At 41.6% G+C, this 20,041-nt stretch overlaps 1 protein-coding gene across 1 annotated transcript in view; it reads right to left on the reverse strand.

The window, feature by feature from the left end:
* Window positions 1-20,041, reverse strand: part of dnajc24 (DnaJ (Hsp40) homolog, subfamily C, member 24) — a 42,690-nt gene that overhangs the window by 14,736 nt on the left and 7,913 nt on the right. The window lies entirely within an intron of this gene.

Consider the following 20,041-nt stretch of genomic DNA (forward strand, 5'->3'; position numbering starts at 1 on the left):
AATCTGGCCTTTATGGAAGATTGGCAAGAAGAAAGCAATTTCTCAAAGATATCCATAAAAAGTCTCGTTTAAAGTTTCTCAAAGTCACCTGGGAGACACACAAAACCTGTGGAAGAAGGTGCTCTGGCCAGGTGAAACGAAATTCAAACTTTTTAGCCACAATGCTAAACGATATGTTTGGCGTAAAAGCAACACAGTTCATCACCCTGAACAGACCCTTCCCACTGTCAAACAGTGGTGGCAGCCTCATAATTTGGGCCTACTTTTTTTCAGCAGGGACAGGGAAGACAGTTCAAATTGATGGGAAGATAAATGGAGCCAAATACAGGACCATTCTGGAAGAAAACCTGTTGGAATCTGCAAAGACCTGAGACTGGGACGGAGCTTTATCTTCCAACAGGACAATGATCCAAAACATAAAGCCAAATCTAGAATGGAATGGTTCAGAAATAAACATATCCAGGTGTTAGAATGACCAAGTCAAAGTTCAGAGCTGAATCCAATCGAGAATCTATGGGCAGAGATGAAGACTGCTCCCCATCCAACCTCACTCAGCGCTCAAGCTGTTTTGTAAGGATGAATGGGCAAGAATTTCAGTCTCTCGATGTGCAAACCTGATAGGGGCATACCTCTAGCGACTTGAAGCTGTGATTGCAGCAAAAGGTGGCGCTACAAAGTATTTCTGCAAGGGGGCCGAATAATATTGCACACCCCACTTTTCAGGTTTTTATCTGTTAAAAAAAGTTTAAAATATCCAAGAAATTTCGTTCCACTTCACGATTACGTCCCACTTGTTGTTGATTATTGGCAAAAAAATATATATCTTTATATTTGATCCTTAAATGTGGGGAATAGTTGAAAAGTTCAAGGGAGCCAAATACTTTCACAAGACACTGTAATTAATCGAAAGATGGGCGCATATATGCCGCCCAGTCATTGGACAACAATTGTGTAAATGGATGAATAGACAGGTGAACAATTGTTCACACTTAGTTTTAACAGTTCAGTTGTGAAGAAAAGTCATTATCATGTTGTTCACTTTGACAGTGATAATGACTTTGAACCATGAATAATTAGTGTTAAATTTTACTCAGGCTTTAATTAGTATTTGAACTGTGTGAAGTAAAATATTCAAAAGAGCACACGTTACGACAAGTGAGTGTAAAATAACCAATCATCATTACTACAATGCATTCCTATTGGTAAAGAAAGTTAAACCAACTAAAGGTTGACTTTAAGTTACATAGTCATACATAGGGTATGTACACGTGGACAAATATATTGGTACCCCTATGTCAATGAATTTTTTTGGCTCAACAGAACCAAATGAGGGTAACAATCAATCACTGTGCTGTTATGTGACATTGTGTGGAGCACACTAAACATGGACCAGAGGAAGTGGAGAGAGTTTGCTTCGGTAGATTAGAAAAGAAAATTATACACAAGCACAATAATGGTAAAGACAAACTTTTATTGTCACAATAATGCATAAATGCAAAGGAAATCTGTTCTCTCTATTTTACCGATGACAGTGGATGCACACATTTTTGTGAGTGGAACAGACTGGAGAAGGTGACAGCTGAAGCCCCCATGGAACAGTTTGGGGTATCAGTGTCTTGCTCAAGGACACCAAATTACTGATTGCCAAGGATGGTCCAGTCAGGGTCTTGAACCTAGATATCCCACGTTGCAAGCAATGATCTTAACCATTGGGCCATGGCTGCCAAAAACTATCATGATCGAGTAAATGGGAGGCACCAATTTCAGGGTCAAAGATTTTATAGGTGGGGGGGGGGAGAATTCTACACTTAGCTACACAGTGGTGCCCCCCGGGCTGGATGGCTGCTTGGTGGAATGATTTACTTTTCTCATTATCTTTAAAGTTAGTGATTCGTCTGTCTTTTACCCCCCTCTGTCTCCTCTAGAACTTTGGTCGACTCTGATCCTCAATAAAACTTAAATCAAAATACGAAGAAATCACAGAGGAAGCTAAAAACATCATTCCGACAATGAAACTGTTCCTGAATAAAGGGGGCGATTCAAGGACGGGGGTAATTACATAGAAAATCTCACAATGAATAAGAAATATTCTTTGTACTATGTACTTGTGCTGTCAATGTACTGTGTTTAATTTCTCCAAACCTGAAGAGAAAACTATGATTTCCTTCATTTGACTTCACCAAAACCCTCCTCTGGGAACATGATACATTTGACTCTATATTTTCTTTCTCTCTCTCATATTTTTACTGTTATTAATGAAAAACAGCAGCCGACATGGACCCATGTGTTTTTTTACCACAAAACATGATTTTGACATATATAGCTTTTGTAACTCCCGCCATGAAAATCCTCTTGAGGGATTTGTTTTCGAGAAGAAGCAGTAATCAATCTCACTTGATGTAATCAATCTAACAGATGTAAACAATCAAACAGTCAGACACACTCACACACACACTCATCATGTGATTCACTGAATAAAAGGAAGCTGCAAGGAGACGAGTTGGAGTTGGTTGGAAGCAGGGAAGTCCTGTCGCTCCCCTTGCAGCAAGTAAAACTTGAAGCCTTGTCTGTTCGCCTTCTTTTAATAGAGTCAAGCTTTTAAACCTGACATTTGGTCCTTCGAGCCGGATCCCAACACACCACCGCCCATCGAGGAGGGAGAAGACACACCGAAGTCTGTCGACAGCCAGGAGCATTTAGCTGTTCCTGAAGAAAAGCCCTGGTGGGACGTAAATTCGCGGCCAGGCCGGTGTTAAGAGTCCAATCTCCCCTCGGTGGACGAAGGTTGACGGGATCACGAACAATTGGCGCCCAGACAACGCGTGAACCTGTAAACGAAGGCTCGTCCGCCAGAAGGAGGTTGAAGGCTACTCCGCCAGAAGGAGGTTGAAGGCTACTCCTCCAGAAGGAGGTTTTAAGGTTACTCCACCTTTAAAGAGGTTATTTATTAGGATCCATAAATGTGTGAGTAAGTGAATGCAAGCGTGAATGCCATTACGTGTGGAATCATAGGTCACGGATGGAAACCTAACGGTGCTAACAGAAGTCCGTGCTCCGGTGAAGTACACAAGGTAGTGGATTAGGACTTGGGTCCCAAAAAGGACAAGTAGTCTGTACGGGACAAATGTAGAAAAACATAATGGTGAGCGGAATAATAAGTCAGCCCTAGAGGCCATGTAAACTTTATGAAATAATGTTTACCAGGCAGCATGATCTTTCTTAAAGAAATGGGAAGAAAAAAAGAAAAAAAAAGAAAAATAGCATGGCTTAAACGGCAAGTTAACAGTTGAAGGATGCAGCAGGTTGGTAGAAAGATTGATGGCAAGTGTTACAGGGAAGTCAGGCAAAGCCAAGATTAAGACTTACATTTTAGGATGGCGAGAGGTTTGTTAGCATAGGCAAGAAAGAGAAAGGCAGGAGAGTCAGTTGAAGTAATGCAACAAGTGGCTATATTAAAACCAGCTACAACAGTTTAAAACAGGCTAAAGAAAGTGAGGCAGAAAGAGAGCTGTAAGAAAATCTTGAAAAAAAAGAAAAAGAAAAAAATGCGGTCTCCCTGGGAAATACATTCGCTGATAAAAGCACCAAGGAGGCAGCAACAGGAAAATATGGCACACACATAGTGATACAATCACAAGCCCCAACCCTCCTATTGATTGAACAGTTCTAAAAGATGTGCAAAACATGCTCCTCAAAGTGAAACTCAGTGATGGCTTACAGAAAAAAAATGAATTAGAAGATAATAAACATTTAAAGGTCTCAAATTGGCGGTCTGCGGGCCATTTGTGGCCCCCAAGATGATGTTTTGCGGCCCCCCCCCCGTTACTTACTATGAAAGTCAAATGATGGTGTGGCCCCGAAGTTTTATATGAATGGCGCTTTACGGTGTTGTGTGCAGAGCTGGTGAACCAACCAATCACAACGGGGTTGTGGCTTTCGGGGTGTGACAGTGACTAGTCCTGATGCAAGCTGAAAAACATTTTTCATTGAGTGAAAGTTAGTGATTTTGCCATGAAGGGTTTTATTAGTTTTGCGCACAACCTGTTTACACCAGCTTTCTTGCTTATCTTATTTTGTGTTTGAAAATAAAATTAAAAAAAAGACTTTTAAATTGTGTGCAACTAGAATCACTGAGGGGGTAGTGGTACACACGTCTGCCTTTGGAGTGGGCAGTATGGGATCGATTCCCGCTCAGTGATGGTGCCGATATCTGTCCTGTGACTGACTGGCGACAAATTCAGGGTGTAGTCCACCTTTCGCCCGAATTTAGCTGGAATCGGCTTCAGCTTTCCTGCAACTCTTGTGAGGATAAGCGGCTTGAACAATGACATGTTATGACAAATTGTGTGCATGTGCGCTGAGGCTGTGTCCCAGTCTCAGCCAGAATGTGCCTCCAGCGGCCCAGTGGTGAATGGACTTTTGAGACCACTGATATACATAATCAGGGGAAAACCTGTATTATCAAAAAAAAAAAAAATCTGTTTAAAACTGACAATTTTGAGTCATGGGCCTTGCCATGTCTCAACAGGAGGGATGGTAATGGTAGGCATTATACAGACATTTTCGCAACTTTGGATTCAATTCTTACTCCAAAAATTTTGTAGAGGATGTCTAAATTGCTACAAACACAATCCTCAAGGGAACTGCAGAGGGCAGTTTCCCCAAGGTAGTCAGCCTTTCCAGTTTTTACACATTAATTTTGAGTTAAACAGCATAACAAATGTAGTTTAGTATTAATCTGCCCCTTATCTAAATGGGTGGAGATTTTTCTATGTACAAGTGCTGATGCTATTACTGTGGCAAAGTTTTTGTGTAAATATATTATTCCTTCTCATGGCATCCCAGAAAAATTGTATGGCAACAATGTGCCACATTTTGTTAATGTTATCATAGATCCAGATGGACATGAATCATCATGGAGCAAGGACAATCCCACCTCTCCAATGAACGCCAACACCTGGTACTCTTATGTGAATATGGTGTCCCTCCGTGGACAACCAATGACAGATCAACAAGTGTGGTGAAGCTGGAATTACTCAGATGCCCCGCCATGAAAAGAAGTGTGCAGCAGCGACGAGTCCGACAATGCCAGCAATTCCACCTACCGGTCCCAGACTTCATGCCAGGCCAGGAGAGGATTCAGAGAGAAACCATCTGAGGTCTTCAGGACGGACCTGATCACCACCATGAAGTTGCATGACTCGTACCAGCTCAACGCAGAGGATTACTACGTCCTGGACGATGCATGGAAGCAGAAGCGAGAAAAAGGGTATCCACGTGCCCATTAGCCCGCAGTCCATTCCGGAGCCCGTGGTGCTAACTAACAAAAGCAAGGATGTCATGTTCATCAGGCCCAAGAAGCTGATCCGCACATCTGCCACCCTGGTCCTCAGTTATGTGGACATCAGGACTTTGGCGGAGGGCGTGTGTCACTACAACCTCAACGAGGAAGATGTCACCTGGCTGCAGGTCATCGACGAGGAGTTTGCGTTCTAATTAACACAACATGCTGTACATATATCCCTGATGAGATAAATACCAACGTTTCTGTGGCGATGAAAGCCCTCTATAATTTGAGAGATGCAATGAGCAACGATGTCCACCCCCGGATTTTTGATTTTTGGTCTTGGTTCACCTCTGGACCTTGGTATTTTGTTATGATGAATTTCCTTATCTGTAATTACTGTTCTGGGTTTGTTCTGCCTTTTCATGATATGTATAATCGCACGTTTGAAATCTATGATGGTTCGAGCAAGGTCAAATGTTTTTGTGAACTATGCCCTTCTACAACAAGTAGACCCTGATAATATGCAGCTCCAGCCAAAAGGAAACTTTTGATGCCTTTTATACGCTCAAGTGTAAAAGATGAACTTTCTGAAGATGCAACAGCATTCTGATGTCCCCACTCGTATTTCCAAAATGATAAACGGGGGGAAATGTTAAAAAAAATCATCCATATGTTCTCAATTTGTTCAAACTGTAGTTGGTTACACATCACCACCAAGCTTGTACCTTTGAACTCATTGTGTTGATGTAATCAATCTAACTTGATGTAATCAATCTAACAGATGTAAACAATCAGTCAGACACACTCACACACACACACACATCATGTGATTCACTAAATAAAAGGAAGCTTCAAGGAGACAAGTTGGAGTTGGTTGGAAGCAGGGAAGTCCTGTCGCTCCCCTTGCAGCAAGTAAAACATGAAGCCTTGTCTGTTCGCCTTCTTTTAATAGAGTCGAGCTTTTAAATCTGACAAGGCACTTTGCAGGGGATTCTTGTAAATAGATTAGCTTCACACAGATGTCTTTTCACTGTCACAGTACTTACATGAAACTCCACATTGTTTTTGATCATCCTGGACCTGATCATTTGCCATTCTGGTTATTCTGTGATCCATTTTGATGGTTGTCCAACATTTTCTGACATGTGTCTCTGGTTTTGCTCTCCATTTTAAGGGTCAAGTGTCATCCCTATAAACATTCTAAAATAGATATTGTAATGAAAAATACATATAACATTATTAGCTTCAATGTCGAGACGAAAAAATTAATATGAACGGAGAGCGCGTCATCCATGCGCAAAGTTGCAGAAGTGTCATTCTACGACATCCAAGCAGTCGCCATATTGGCTGCATGCCCTGTCCGTGACGTCACCCGGACACCAAAGAAAAAACTTGGTCGACCCTACTATGGGAGACGAACACACCCCTTCTGACACGGAAGCTGAAAGGAGTGTTAATTAGTGATGCTTCCCATAACCGTTGAAAACCCGAATGTATTGTGCAACCATGGTTTTATAAATTGTTTTTCACTCACTTGTTTTTCACTTTCGCATCACTCACTTGTTTTTCGCATCACTTGTTTTTCTGGTCAAGACGTCTGGACCGTTTCACTATCTTGTTCACATGCATACCGAAGACGAACATTGTTGTGGGATGTCTTGACAGTTATGGCTGCGTAAGATGTTTCTCAGAGCCTGAAGGACACACTTAGGTGTCAATAGTAAATCAGGAAACAATTGTTGCGGCGCCAAGTGGGACGGGTAGGTCACCCGTCCTTTCTCTCGCACGCAACTGAAAAGTATAACAGAGAGATGCAGAGTACAAACAGGTAGAGTCTGCTGCGGGTTTCGTACGGACGCCCAGCTGGTTGACAAGCGGACCTCTAGCTGGGTGACGGCTCTCCACCTTCTTGGCATAGGTAAGGGGCTCATATGATTGATTTCACGCAATGTCAACTGTGTTTTGAGAACTTGCATTTGGTCGAAATAAATATGCCAGTTATTGAGGCTAAATAGCATTTGGGAACGTTGGTCTTTTGTTGAGTGTCGTCTTTGTCTCCTGAGCGCCGACCAGCACCAATCCTTTCAATAAAACAGAAACTATTTTGAAGAGAACATCACACAACTGAGTGAATAGACCGGGACCATATTACCCTATTGTTTCGACTCATATTCACATGATATACAAACACTGCCAAACCACCTCGCCGTTGGATCCACTTCCACAGTGGAGATGATCCATCGCGGCTCATTGCAACCGGCCGGTGTGGCTCATTTTCAGCGCTGAAGTGGCTTAGTGCGGAGCCGGGCTGCTTCAGGGCGTTGTTCATAGCTGCCGCAGTACGCGATGAACAACACCGTTGAGCCGGGGTGCTTTACGTCGTTGTCGTCACACGCGGCTGAGTGCAGCATTGTCTGTAGCATTCTTCCTTCGCTGGCGAGGCGATGCAGCAGCCTTTGCTGGTGAGCCTGACGCCGTCCGACACGCACATCGAAACATTTAGCATGCCTGTCATATATACGCGTATCTTCTTTTATGTTATGAGAGACCGATTACGTGGTTACGCCCCAAACTATTATACTATTATTTTTTTTAGTAGCTGTATCCACACCTACCTGTCATTTGGAACCCACGAAGCTCTCGTTCTCTGCACCTGTGCAATCCATTTTTCACAACGAACAGGGTCTCTTTCAAACTGATGAAGGGTAATTCCATTCTCCCGAGTGTTCAAGCAATGTGCAGCAATTCAATGAGCCGGCATTTTGGCTAACACGAAGGAACAACGAGCTACCTTCCCAGAGGTAAAACTAATGGAAACAAACGAGTCCACGAGGGGGCGCCACTGTCGTTTACGGCACTTCCTGCTTCTTCCCGAAAACAAATCCCTGAGAGGATTTTCATGGTGGGAGTTACAAAAAGCTATATACTTCAAAATCATGTTTCCTTTTCTAAAAAAAAAAAAAAAAAAAAAAACGGAGCACTGGACAATTCCATGTTAGCAAGTTAAAGACCCATCCCAAATCTCCCTTTCATAGCAAAGATTGTTCACGCAGTTATTTTTAATCAAGTCAGCAATTTCTCGGCTTCAAATTGACTTTTTGACAATTTTCAATCAGGTTTCCAAATACATCACAGTTGAGAATTTCCTTTTATCAAAATGCTAAATAATATAAAGGGTTCCTTCGCTAATTGAAGCTTAACTTTTTACGGCTTCTGTGCTTCGCAGGTTCTTCACCCCCCCCTCCCCCCCCAAAAAAAAAAAAAAAAACATACACGCAGATTGCGGAAAGACACATTGATACAACATGAGTGATTGGTCCCTGTCGTGACATTGACCAGTGAGAGCATGTGTGGATTTATGTCATGAGCTGATTGGTTGCACATGATCAAAGCCTCACCCAGCAACTTCTCTTGTTCCACCAATTTCCTTGTTCTGCCTGTTGTCTCGTGTACGCTGTTGACAGTCTTGCATGTGTACTGTATTTTGTGTATATATATATATATATATATATATATATATATATATATATATATATATATATATATACACACACACACACACACACACACACTAACATCTTCATTTCAGATGTCAAGAAGTGTTTGGGGCTCCCAGTGTTGTCCTTTCTGTTGAAACTGGGTCAAAATGGCTATTTTGAGTGTTAAACGTCGCTGACACCTGGATTAGCCCAATCGATCGCCAAGTAATGCTCTGATTGGTGCAATACACTGTAGCAAGTTGCCATTCTTCCAAATCCCTTCCTAACACAGTAAACACAATCAGTGTATAAATGGTGGCAAACTATTTTCTCTGAAAATGTCCAGAAAATGCATCCAAGCTAATCTGGACAAATTTCATCATGCAATTCTGACCTAAAACACTGCAACACAATGAAGGACTTCATTGGGTGTGTGTGTCTTAGACAGGCAAAGTCAACCACTGGTCCTTAACCAAATAAAGCCAGCATTTTACCTGCTAAAGATGAGTGTGAAGGGAGAAAATATATATGCAACATTTTGTTGAAGTCAACGGGTCAAAGGCTTGATGCTGTTCTTCCAGTTAAGAGTTATGCTCCAAATTTTAAATGTTGTTCACTTTGAGTTCATTTAATCAAGTCTGTTCCAATAGTTTTGCTCACTTGAAAAGTGGGTGACTTCAAACACAAGGTGCCTTGTCCCGAGTTAACACATTTAGATGTAAATATCATAAATTGAAAGCCGGAATTCTTAACTTCTGTCTTATATTCATATTTTGATCTGAAACCCAAATGTCTTTAGTAGACAACAAAAACAAGGGACTTCACCTTGCCATACTATGGGGCGGGATTACTTTTTTCCCCACACACTTTTTCTCCCTAAATAATAATATTACAAACCATTTAAAAACTGCATTGCATGTTTGTTAGATTTATTATTTTATCATGCATTTGTTGATATCATCCTTGCCTGAATCATTCTCTTTGCGAGCGCCTGTGTGACCCAGCAACACCTTGAGTAATGATGCACCCACTTGCTGACTTCAAAGCAGATACTCCTCAACACCATTGTTATGAATGTTACCTTAGTATTCATCTCTGTAAAGGCATTCACCATTTTTATAAATTTTTACCTGAGGATTAATCTCTGTATTAGCATTCACCATTATTATCAATGTTTATCTTAGTATTTGTCTTTGTGTTGGTATTGGCATCTGTTCCTCCATTTGTTTTTTAATCTTGTGACCCTTTGTTTTGAGAAACTAATAAAAAGGGGGACACTGGTAAGGCTGACTCAGAATGGGTGTTTGGAGTTGCAGCTGGTCAGCCAAACCCATTTCTCCCCGGGCTAAATTGAAGACTTCTGTTGTCCCTCCATTTGCATAATTAATCCACCGGCTGCTTTTAAACCTAACATTTACTTGGTCCTTTGAGATGGATTCCAACATACCTGAGGATCCCAGCTTCAGAGTCAAACTCCAGGAAGACCGTGGCCACGGCAACACAGACCCGTTACGGGACTGGTCCTCGAGCTCTCAAACTGGGATCTGACGGTTGACGGAAATCCAAGGGACAAGAAGACATCTTGGTAAGAATCATTTTCCTTGTGGGGTATGAATGAGTGACTGTCGAAATAAAATCTGCGCGATGGCACTGTCGCAGTCCAAACGAAGGTGCTGTGTAGGAGAGCGTTGTGAATGCTAGTCAATGGCAAGTATGAGGGACAGCGGAGTCCGACAAATGCCGTGGAAATATGCGAGGACGGACTCGGGTTGCGCAGTTAAATTCCATATTAAATAATACTTCAATCCGTAAATAACATCGATATAATATAATAACATCGAACAAAACAGCTGAGAAATATGCGAGGACGGACTCAGGTTGCGCACTTAAATTCCGTGTTAAACAATACTTTAGTACATCAATAACAAATGGATACAACACAAAAACATAAAATAAAACTGTCGTAACAGAAAAAGAAAAAGGGAGCTTGTGTTTCTGTGTAAACGATAGAGTGAGAGACAAGATCTCAAGTGACAGCTCATCTGGAAGCACAGGCAAGTTTTCTCCCCCCTGCTGGGTAGAAGCATGAGAAATACCCAACGAGAATTCGAACAATCACCCTGTCGAATACAAAAACCGACCTTAGTACACGATAGGTATAGTGTGTTGGCTCCAAATTCTCAAAATGGGGAATAATAGCAGTAAACAAAATGGAAGAAATAAATTAACTTGCAAAGATTGGCAACTTGTCAAGGCACAAAGCCCAGATAAGATAAAATATTTAGATAAATGAATTAGCTTAATGATTAATTAGATAAAGATTCAACTTTGCTGGCCAGCTTAATTTGGAAAAGAAATACATATATAAATAAGCTAAAAGAAAAAAACATATAATAGTAATAATAATAATCCAGTTGAGACCTACATTGTAGAAATAAAAGGTGACTTTAATAAAATGGCCTATGATGGGTGTGACGATACCCAATGGTGATTACAAAAGGGGAAAAAAAAGCAAATAAATAAATAAATGTGGGGCAGGGCTGAAGCCCTCGCAAACACTCCCTTTGACCTCAGGAGAGACTTGAGCCATGTACCAGTAAAGAACAGTGAGATAACAAAATGTTCAGAAGGAGTCAGAAAAAGAAAGATCAAGAAAGTACACAGGAAGAACAAACAGTTAGGCAGAAAGATCTGTTGTTCCATAGAAAGGAATATATGATGAGACAGGACCAGTGCAGGAATAATTGTGAATATAATTATCATACATCGGCTTCCAATAAAGAAATGCTTTCCTCTTCTCGAGATAAAGTGGCAGCCGCCAGCAGGAGATAGCACAAGAACAAAAACATCTAATCATCAAAACTGTTCGAACCAGGAGCACCTGTTGTCTGAAATGATGTACTCAGCCATATTCCACACATATGCACACACACACATGAACAAGCAAGTACACTTTGTTTCCAACTATGTTTTGCTCCCCTGTCTCCTTGAAACCAAATAAATAGAGGTGCTGAGGAGAGGAAAATCAGAGAGTGCAGTGGTGAATTGTACAAGACAGTTCCTCTCCTCTCTCCTCGCGAGCTGTCAAACTTGAACTGGTGTATTTGCTTCCTTTTTCTGTCCAGTTTAATGAACGTCTCATTGGTAAACCTGACATTTACTTGGTCCTTCGAGCAAAGACCTCAAGATACCCGGGCTGAGTCGACGTCCAAGCAAAGACTGTGGCCACAGCACTTGAGACCCTTTCCGGGACTGGGCCTCAACTTTGCGTCTGGAGGCTGAGGGTTGACGAGAAGCCGAAGGAAGTAAAGACATCTCTGGTGAGTAGGAAACTCACACACTCATGAGGAATGAGTGAATGCATGTCTGGGTGACTGCGGCAGAACCAAACCTCAAGAATAATAGTCCCTATCGAGTAGACAAATTAGTCTATAAAACTGAGAAAAGGGCAACGTGTGTCCTCTACGTACTTGAGCTCCGTGAAACCTGTGCATGTGTAAAAGTGTGAGTGGAGATTCGCTATCTCATTTGAACATGAAATTGAGTGACAACTGTTCGACGATGCAGAGGTAAAAATTCTCTGCCACTTGTGGTAGAAGCATGAGAATTACCTCAAACAGAAAATAATTGTCATCCTGTTCAGGGGAAAGTCAGTATAGTTACCCTAGGTGAACCCCTGACTCCAACAGGGGAAAAACAAAAAGCAAGATAGTTGATACAGAACAAAAAAAATAATCTGTAAGGACTAGAAGTTTGTAGAAAGCCAATGTCCTACTAAAATAAAACATCTAAATTTGTGGATAACACAATATGGCTTTGCAGGCCAGCTCAACACACACACAAAAATATATATAGTTAACCTGCGGGATAAAATAGGAAAGACACACACAAAAAAACTTGAACCAAGATGATGTGAAAATGGCCATAAAAAGTATCATCTCATGAAGATGATGTAACGTAATTCTTCCAAGGAATGGAAGACTTGAGAAAATCTTACCACTTAAACGGTGTGGAAGTACAACAAATTTAGATGACAGCAAGTACTTTCTTACAGCAGCAGGGAGTTCAACCGTTAATATAGCGCACTTCTGCTAAATTTAGACCAAAAGCAAATTTTTCTGCCATTGGAAGAGCAAAATAAAGCAACAATGAACCATTTGAAGACTATATAATCGGAATGACTGGATGTTTTAAAGCAAACTGTGGCATTCCTGAAGATCACACTCCAAGGAGTGTGTATCAATAGCAATAAAAAAATGCTAGTAATGCAAATTCAAATAATCCGACAAAACAATGGATTGAAAAACATTGGGTTGACAAACCAACTGGCAGCCTGTAACAATACATGAACCAAGCACTACACACAGAAAGAGTGCTACAAATTAAGAAAAAGAAAGTTGACACCTTTCTGACAGAGGAAGGAGAAATTTATGGAGCTTTTAGCGAAACATTTAATAATTGTGTGCATAGATGAGGAAGAGTGTAGCCATCTCCCCATCAAAAATGTCACAACTAATGCTCCCAAAATGCAACTTCTTAATTTGCCCTATGCGTTTGTTGGGAAGAGACGGCTTGCTGAAATTAGGACTGGTTTTAATTCCATCTCTGACAGGAAATATAGACGTAAAAAGAAAAATAGGAATTACTGGGAGGACAGTTAAATATCTTACAAAATAAGAATGCAGCACTCTATTATTACACCTTAGATATTCCAAACAAACCTCCCACAAGAACAGGAGCTCTCTTGCTGCAAACAGCTCGAGACATGATTGAACAACCACAAAATGACATAGGAAACGACTCATTGCATGTGACTATGCAGTATAAGATACTGTAAACTTACGACAGCCAACACCAGCCAAAATCATGATTGATTATCTGTACACAGATGGTATGTCAGTCGTGGTGGTAGGAACAAGACTGGCTGACAAACTAAATCAAGGAATGGACACCACCACACACATCATTGTACAAACAAACTCGACAGGAGTGGAAAAGTTTGGGACAATTTGTATTGGTCGCACAAAATGTTTCTGATTGATATGACTGAACTGTCCAGAAAAATCACCTTATTGGACAGTGTTAAACAATATGACAACAGATGCTGCTGTATTCACAGTGGTATCACGATCTACACAGACAGTACTGGAGAAATAGAGGAATAGTGACAATGGGAAAATCAGTGAAACATGCAGAGCTACTACAAAATTTGCTCATAGCAGTTCAATTACCAAAAGAAATAACCATATGTAAATGTGCAGCACACACATCAAATACAGACAAAGTATCATTAGAAAATGTATTTGCAGATAAAACAGCAAAAGCTATTCTTGCATTATGTGGATGTTGTTCTATTCCCTGCATAAAGGCATCACTTAACTAACTTATAACCACTGCTGTTTCCCCGACAAATTCAAAATTATCAGAAATATATCCACTATTGTCACAACAGGGTAATGACAGTGATATTGTTGACCACGATGATGACGTTATGACTTCTCTTCCAGACCTGTTCTCTGATCTAGAAGATTACAAGTGATTAGTGCTATATTTTTCCTCTGAGTGTAACTTTGCTCTGCTCCAATTAAGATATTGTTTCGGCTTGAAATGAAGAATGCTTTGCTCTGCTCCAATTAAGTAACTGTTCCTGCCTGCAATGAAGAATGCTTTGCTCTGTCAGAATCAAGAATGCTTTGCTCTGCTCTGGATAACGTGGTAGCAAATGTAGGATGAACAGGGGGGAAATGTTGGAATAATTGTGAATATAATTATCATACATCTGCTTCCAATAAAGAAATGCTTTGCTCTTCTCTAGATAACGTGGCAGCCGCCTCGCAGGAGATAGCACAAGAACAAAAACATCTAATCATCAGAACTGTTAGAACCAGGAGCACCTGTTGTCTGTTAAAGAAATGATGACCACACATGTACTCAGCATTCTTCCACACACATGCACACACGCACACAAAAACAAACAAACAAGTACAGTTTGTTTCAAACTATGTTTTGCTCACCCGTCTCCTTTTTGTACCATCCATGTAAATAAGGACCGTTTTGAAACCAAATAAAAGAGGTGGTGAGGAGAGGATAATCAGAGAGTGCAGTAGTGAATTGTACGAGACAGTTCCTCTCCTCTGTCCTCGCGAGACTTGAACTGGTGTCTTTGCTTCATTTTTGTCCAGTTTAATGAATGTCTAATTGGTAAACCTGACAACCAGTGTAAAGGACACTAGACACAAAAGACGAGAGGTAGTAAAGAGGAAAACAAAAATAAAAAAACACTGATTTACTACTCCCTTCACATTATGAGACAACACCGCACAGAATGAGGAGCTCAGACGGGACTGACTTAAAATGGAGCCGACTCGACTATTTTAGTATGTAGGACTTGAATAAAGAATTGTGTTAAAAATCGTGTGGAAGGTATTACTTCACACAAAACCGACAAAATTACAATCTGCAGTAAATGCAGAGAGCAACCAAGAATTTTAGACAAAGAGCAAATTAAGCAAATTAAACAAGAAGAGTAAAACAAAAGGATGACCCTTCTGAGAAATACAGATTGAAAATGACAACTATATTCAAGACTAACAACGGGTGGGAGGAAGATAAAGATGAAAATGGACCTCTTCAACAGCAGTTGAAGAATGCTTAAGGTTCAAAAGATGATATTCACAGCTAAGTTAACAAACATTACAATCGGCCTGTCTGCAGGCACATTGGAGGAGTATGTTAATACTAAAAAGATAATAATAAGTATAAATATAACAGAAAGGAAAAAAAATAGAAACAGAGGTCTCCAGATACCTTTTATCAAGATGAACCACATGAGTGGTTTACCAAGGTACATTCTAAGCAAAAATGAGACTCAACGCTCTCTGAGGATCTTCTTCTTATTATTCTTTTCCTTTCCACTTGTTCTGTTAGGGGTCGCCACAGCATGTCATCTTTTTCCATCTAAGCCTATCTCGTCCATCTTCTTCTCTAACGCCCTCATGTCCTACTTCAAAACATCCATCAACCTTTTCTATGGTCTTCCTCTCGCTCTTTTGCCTGGCAGCTCCATCCTCAGCACCCTTCTACCAATAAATTCACTCTCTCGCCTCTGGACATGCCATCTAAATCTGCTCTCTCTAATCTTGTCTCCAAAACATCCAACTTTGGCTGTCCCTCTAATGAGCTCATTTCTAATCCTATCTAACCTATTCACTCCAAGCGAGAACCTCAGCATCTTCCTTTCCACTACCTCCAGTTCTGCTTCCTGTTGTTTTTTCAGTGCCACATTCTCTAATCTGTACATCATGGCCGGCCTTACCACTGTTTTATAAACTATGCCCTGTATCCTAGCGGAGACTCTTCTGTCGCATAGAACACCAGACACCTTCCGCCAACTGTTCCACCCCACTTGGACCTGTTTCTTCACTTCTTTCCCACACTGTCCATTGCTCTGTATTGTTGACCCCAAGTATTTGAAGTCATCCACCCTCCCTGGAGCTTCACTCCTCCTCCTCCGCCCCTAACATTCATGCATATACATTGTTTTACTTGGGCTAATCTTTATTCCTCTCCTTTCCAGTACGTGCCTCTATCTTTCTAATTGTTCCTCCGCCTGCTCCCTGCTTTCATTGCAGATCACAATCTCATCTGCGAACATCATAGTCCAAGGCGATTCCAGTCTAACCTCATCTGTCAACCTCTCCATTACTACCGCAAACAGGATGAGGCTCAGCGCAGATCCCAGATGCAGTCCCACCTCCACCTTAAATTCTTCTGACACACCAACGCCACACCTTACCACTGTTCTGCTGCCCTCATACATCCTGTACTATTCTAACATATTTCTGCTCCACATCAGACTTGCATGCAAGTACCACAGTTCCTCTTATGGTACTCTGTCATAGGCTTTCTCTAGGTCTACAAAGACACAATGTAGCTCCTTCTGACCTTCTCTGTACTTTTCCACGAGCATCCTCAAGGCAAATAATGCATCTTTGGTACTCTTTCTAGGCATGAAATCATACTGTTGCTTGCAGATACTTACTTCTGTCCTGAGTCTAGCCTCCAGTACTCTTTGCCATAACTTCATTGTGTGGCTAATCATCTTTATTCCTCTGCAGTCTCCACAGTGCTGAACATCGCCTTTGTTCTTAAAAATGGGGACTAGCACACTTTTCTTCCATTCTTCCGGTATCTTCTCTCATGCCGGTATTCTATTGAATAGGTTGGTCAAAAACTCCACAGCCTCCTCTCCAAATTGCTTCCATACCTCCACTGATATGTCATCATCAGGACCAACTGTCTTTCCATTTTTCATTCGGTTCAGTCCCTTTCTAACTTCCCCCTTACTAATCATTGCCACTTCCTGGTCATTCACGCTTGCCTCTTCAACTCTACATTCTCTCCCATTCCTTTCATTCATTAACTTCTCAAAGTACTCTTTCCATCTACTTAGCACACTACTGGCACCAATCAACATATTTCCATCGCTATCCTTAAGTAAGAAACTAGTTCAACCATAATTTTGTTCCACCCTGTGAAGGAAAGAAATACCGTTTGCCCATTACAGAAGCATTCTCTAAATGGATAGTTATTACCAACAGAACACTTTGATCCTCTAATATTAGCAAATGTATTATGTCGGGACATAATACCATGCTATAGCATTCCAAAATCAAATTAACAGTGACAATGGAACTGCTTCTTTTCCTTTCGGCTTGTCCCATTAGGAGTTGCCACAGCGTATCATCTTTTTCTCTATAAGCCTATCTTTTGCATCCTCCTTTCTAACACTCACTGTCCTCGTGTCCTCCCTCACAACATCCATCGACCTTTTCTTTGGTCTTCTTCTCGCTCTTTTGCCTGGCAACTCCATCCTCAGTACCCTTCTACCAATATACTCACTCTCTCATCTCTGAACATGTCCAAACCATCTAAGTCTGCTCTCTCTAACCTTGTTTCCAAAACATAAAACTTTGGTTGTTCCTTTAATGAGCTCATTTCTAATCCTATCCAACCTGCTCACTCCAAGCGAGAACCTCAGCATCTCAATTTCTGCTACCTCCAGTTCTACTTCCTGGAGTTTCTTTCGTAACACCGTCTCTAATCCAGTGACAATGGAACACGTTTTGTAAATCAAAGAAAACAAAATATGGACAAATGGGAAAAAATGTTTCATTTTCATTTGAAAACATCATTCCACTTATCTGCAAACAGATTAAAAAACGGATAGAGGAAACAAAGACTATGGACAATGTCTACATTTAGTTAAATTACACTTTCGCATTACCACTATTTCAAGGCTAAAATCCCATGAAACATTCTTTAGAAGGTCTTATAAACTTCCTAAATTGAAGACCCAATATTAAACTAATGATGATTTGAAAAAAAAATGTTTGATGAACAGGGGGAAACACAAGCGCTAAGTGGTAAGGATCTTTCAGGCTCTCAGCAGGAGGGAAAATTTCTGGAGCTGGGAGAATGGGTCCTTGTATGAGATATGAGGAAGGAGCATTGGCGCTCTCCAAAGTGGGAAGGTCCCTTTCTAGAGTTACTGGCAAATTGAAAAAAATAAAAATAAATTTTCGGTTAATTTGACACATTGTAAAAAGGTCCTTTCGGTCTAGGATCCATTTGGAACGGTGAGCAAAAAAGCTGACTCTCGGCTGGGTGTAGACTTATAGTGTCTAAAAATAGCCAAAAGTCAGAGAAGACATTAAAATACACCTAACCTTTTAGATGAAATGTTTAACCTGAAGTGTTTAGGTCCCAAATTGGGAGGCTGTGGCGTGATCACAATTATGATAACATTCTTAATGCTTATGACACATTCGTGGAGTGTCGGAATGTTGTCCTATGATGAAAAACCTTTGACACTCCCAATCATTTTGAGCAGCACCAAAGTACCAAACCACCTTCTTATGAAGAAGCAAATATACCTCACGTTGCTTCTTTGCAAAGACAAGAATAGTCTCAAGGCCACAGAGATAACTAGTACCTCTTCTTCTAAATCGAAATTAACCAAAGTAAAAGTGATACAAAAACTAGAGGCTGATGACTGGTTTCAAACTGCGACAGGTATTTCCGGCAAAAATAATAATTGGTTTCCTATGGTAGAACAAAGGTTGCGCAGTGGAAGAGCGTTGTTGTACCCTGCCAGGCAGCCCAGCGTTGTTGCCAGCCACCGGGGTAAGCCACGATGTGGAGGTGGATCAGGCGGGGAGGTGGTTTAGACACGTGCGGGGAGGAGAAAGGACCACCCACCCACCTTCCCCCCACCGGCCATCGGTGTCTGGGCAGCCCTGAAGCAGTTACTTTGCCTGGCATGGGTCCTACTGAGTAGGCTACATACACAAGACTTAGAAAAAGAGTTGGGAAATCAAACAATTATAGTCCTGTCAATTTGAATATTTCATCGGAATCCTCATCCATCTGTCAAGGGATGTTGTTAGTTGGAAGTGATCTGCATATCATCTAAATATGGCTCGAAACAAACAGGGCAATATTGGCCCGATCACTTCACTCGATTCTGAGATCAATCTAGGAAGTAATGTGTCTGGGGGCTTCACGCCCCTGGTCGGGTCACCCATGGCAAAAAGGTCCTAGGTGAGCGACCAGACAAAGTACAACTCCAAAACCCCTCGAGCGAGTACAAATATTGGATCTCATTTTTCCTTGCCCGGATAAGGGTCACCGGAGCCCCACTCTGGAGCCAGACTTGGAGGTGGGGCTCAAAGGCAAACAAATGGTGGCTGGGCCTGCACCCATGGTGCTCGGCCAGGCACGGCCCGAAAGGCTAACATGTGTGCCCCTCCCCATGTGCTCACCACCTGTGAGAGGGGCCATAGGGGTCGGTTGCGATTTGAGCTGGGCTGTGGCCAAAGGCAGGGACCTTGGCAATCCGAACCCCGGCTACAGAAATTAGCTCTAGGGACATGGAATGTCACCTCTTTAGGAACGGGATGGGTCCTGACTGTTGTTTGTGCCTATGCACCAAACAGTAGTTCAGAGTACCCACCCTTTTTGGAGTCCTTAGAGGGAGTTCTGGAGAGTCAACGTGTTTTGTGGATTTTGAGAAGGCGTTTCATGTCCCTCGGGAAGTCCTGTGGGGGGTTATTTGGGAGTATGGGGTATCAAACCCCCTGATACGGGCTGTTCAGTCCCCATACGAACGGTTTCAGAGTTTGGTTCGCGTTGTTGGCAATAAGTCGAACTCTTTTCCGGTAAGAGTTGGACTCTGCCAAGGCTGCCCTTTGTCACGATTTTGTTCATAACTTTT

The sequence above is a fragment of the Syngnathoides biaculeatus genome, chromosome 6 (assembly GCF_019802595.1).
Source record: "Syngnathoides biaculeatus isolate LvHL_M chromosome 6, ASM1980259v1, whole genome shotgun sequence".
Taxonomy (NCBI): Eukaryota; Metazoa; Chordata; class Actinopteri; order Syngnathiformes; family Syngnathidae; genus Syngnathoides; species Syngnathoides biaculeatus.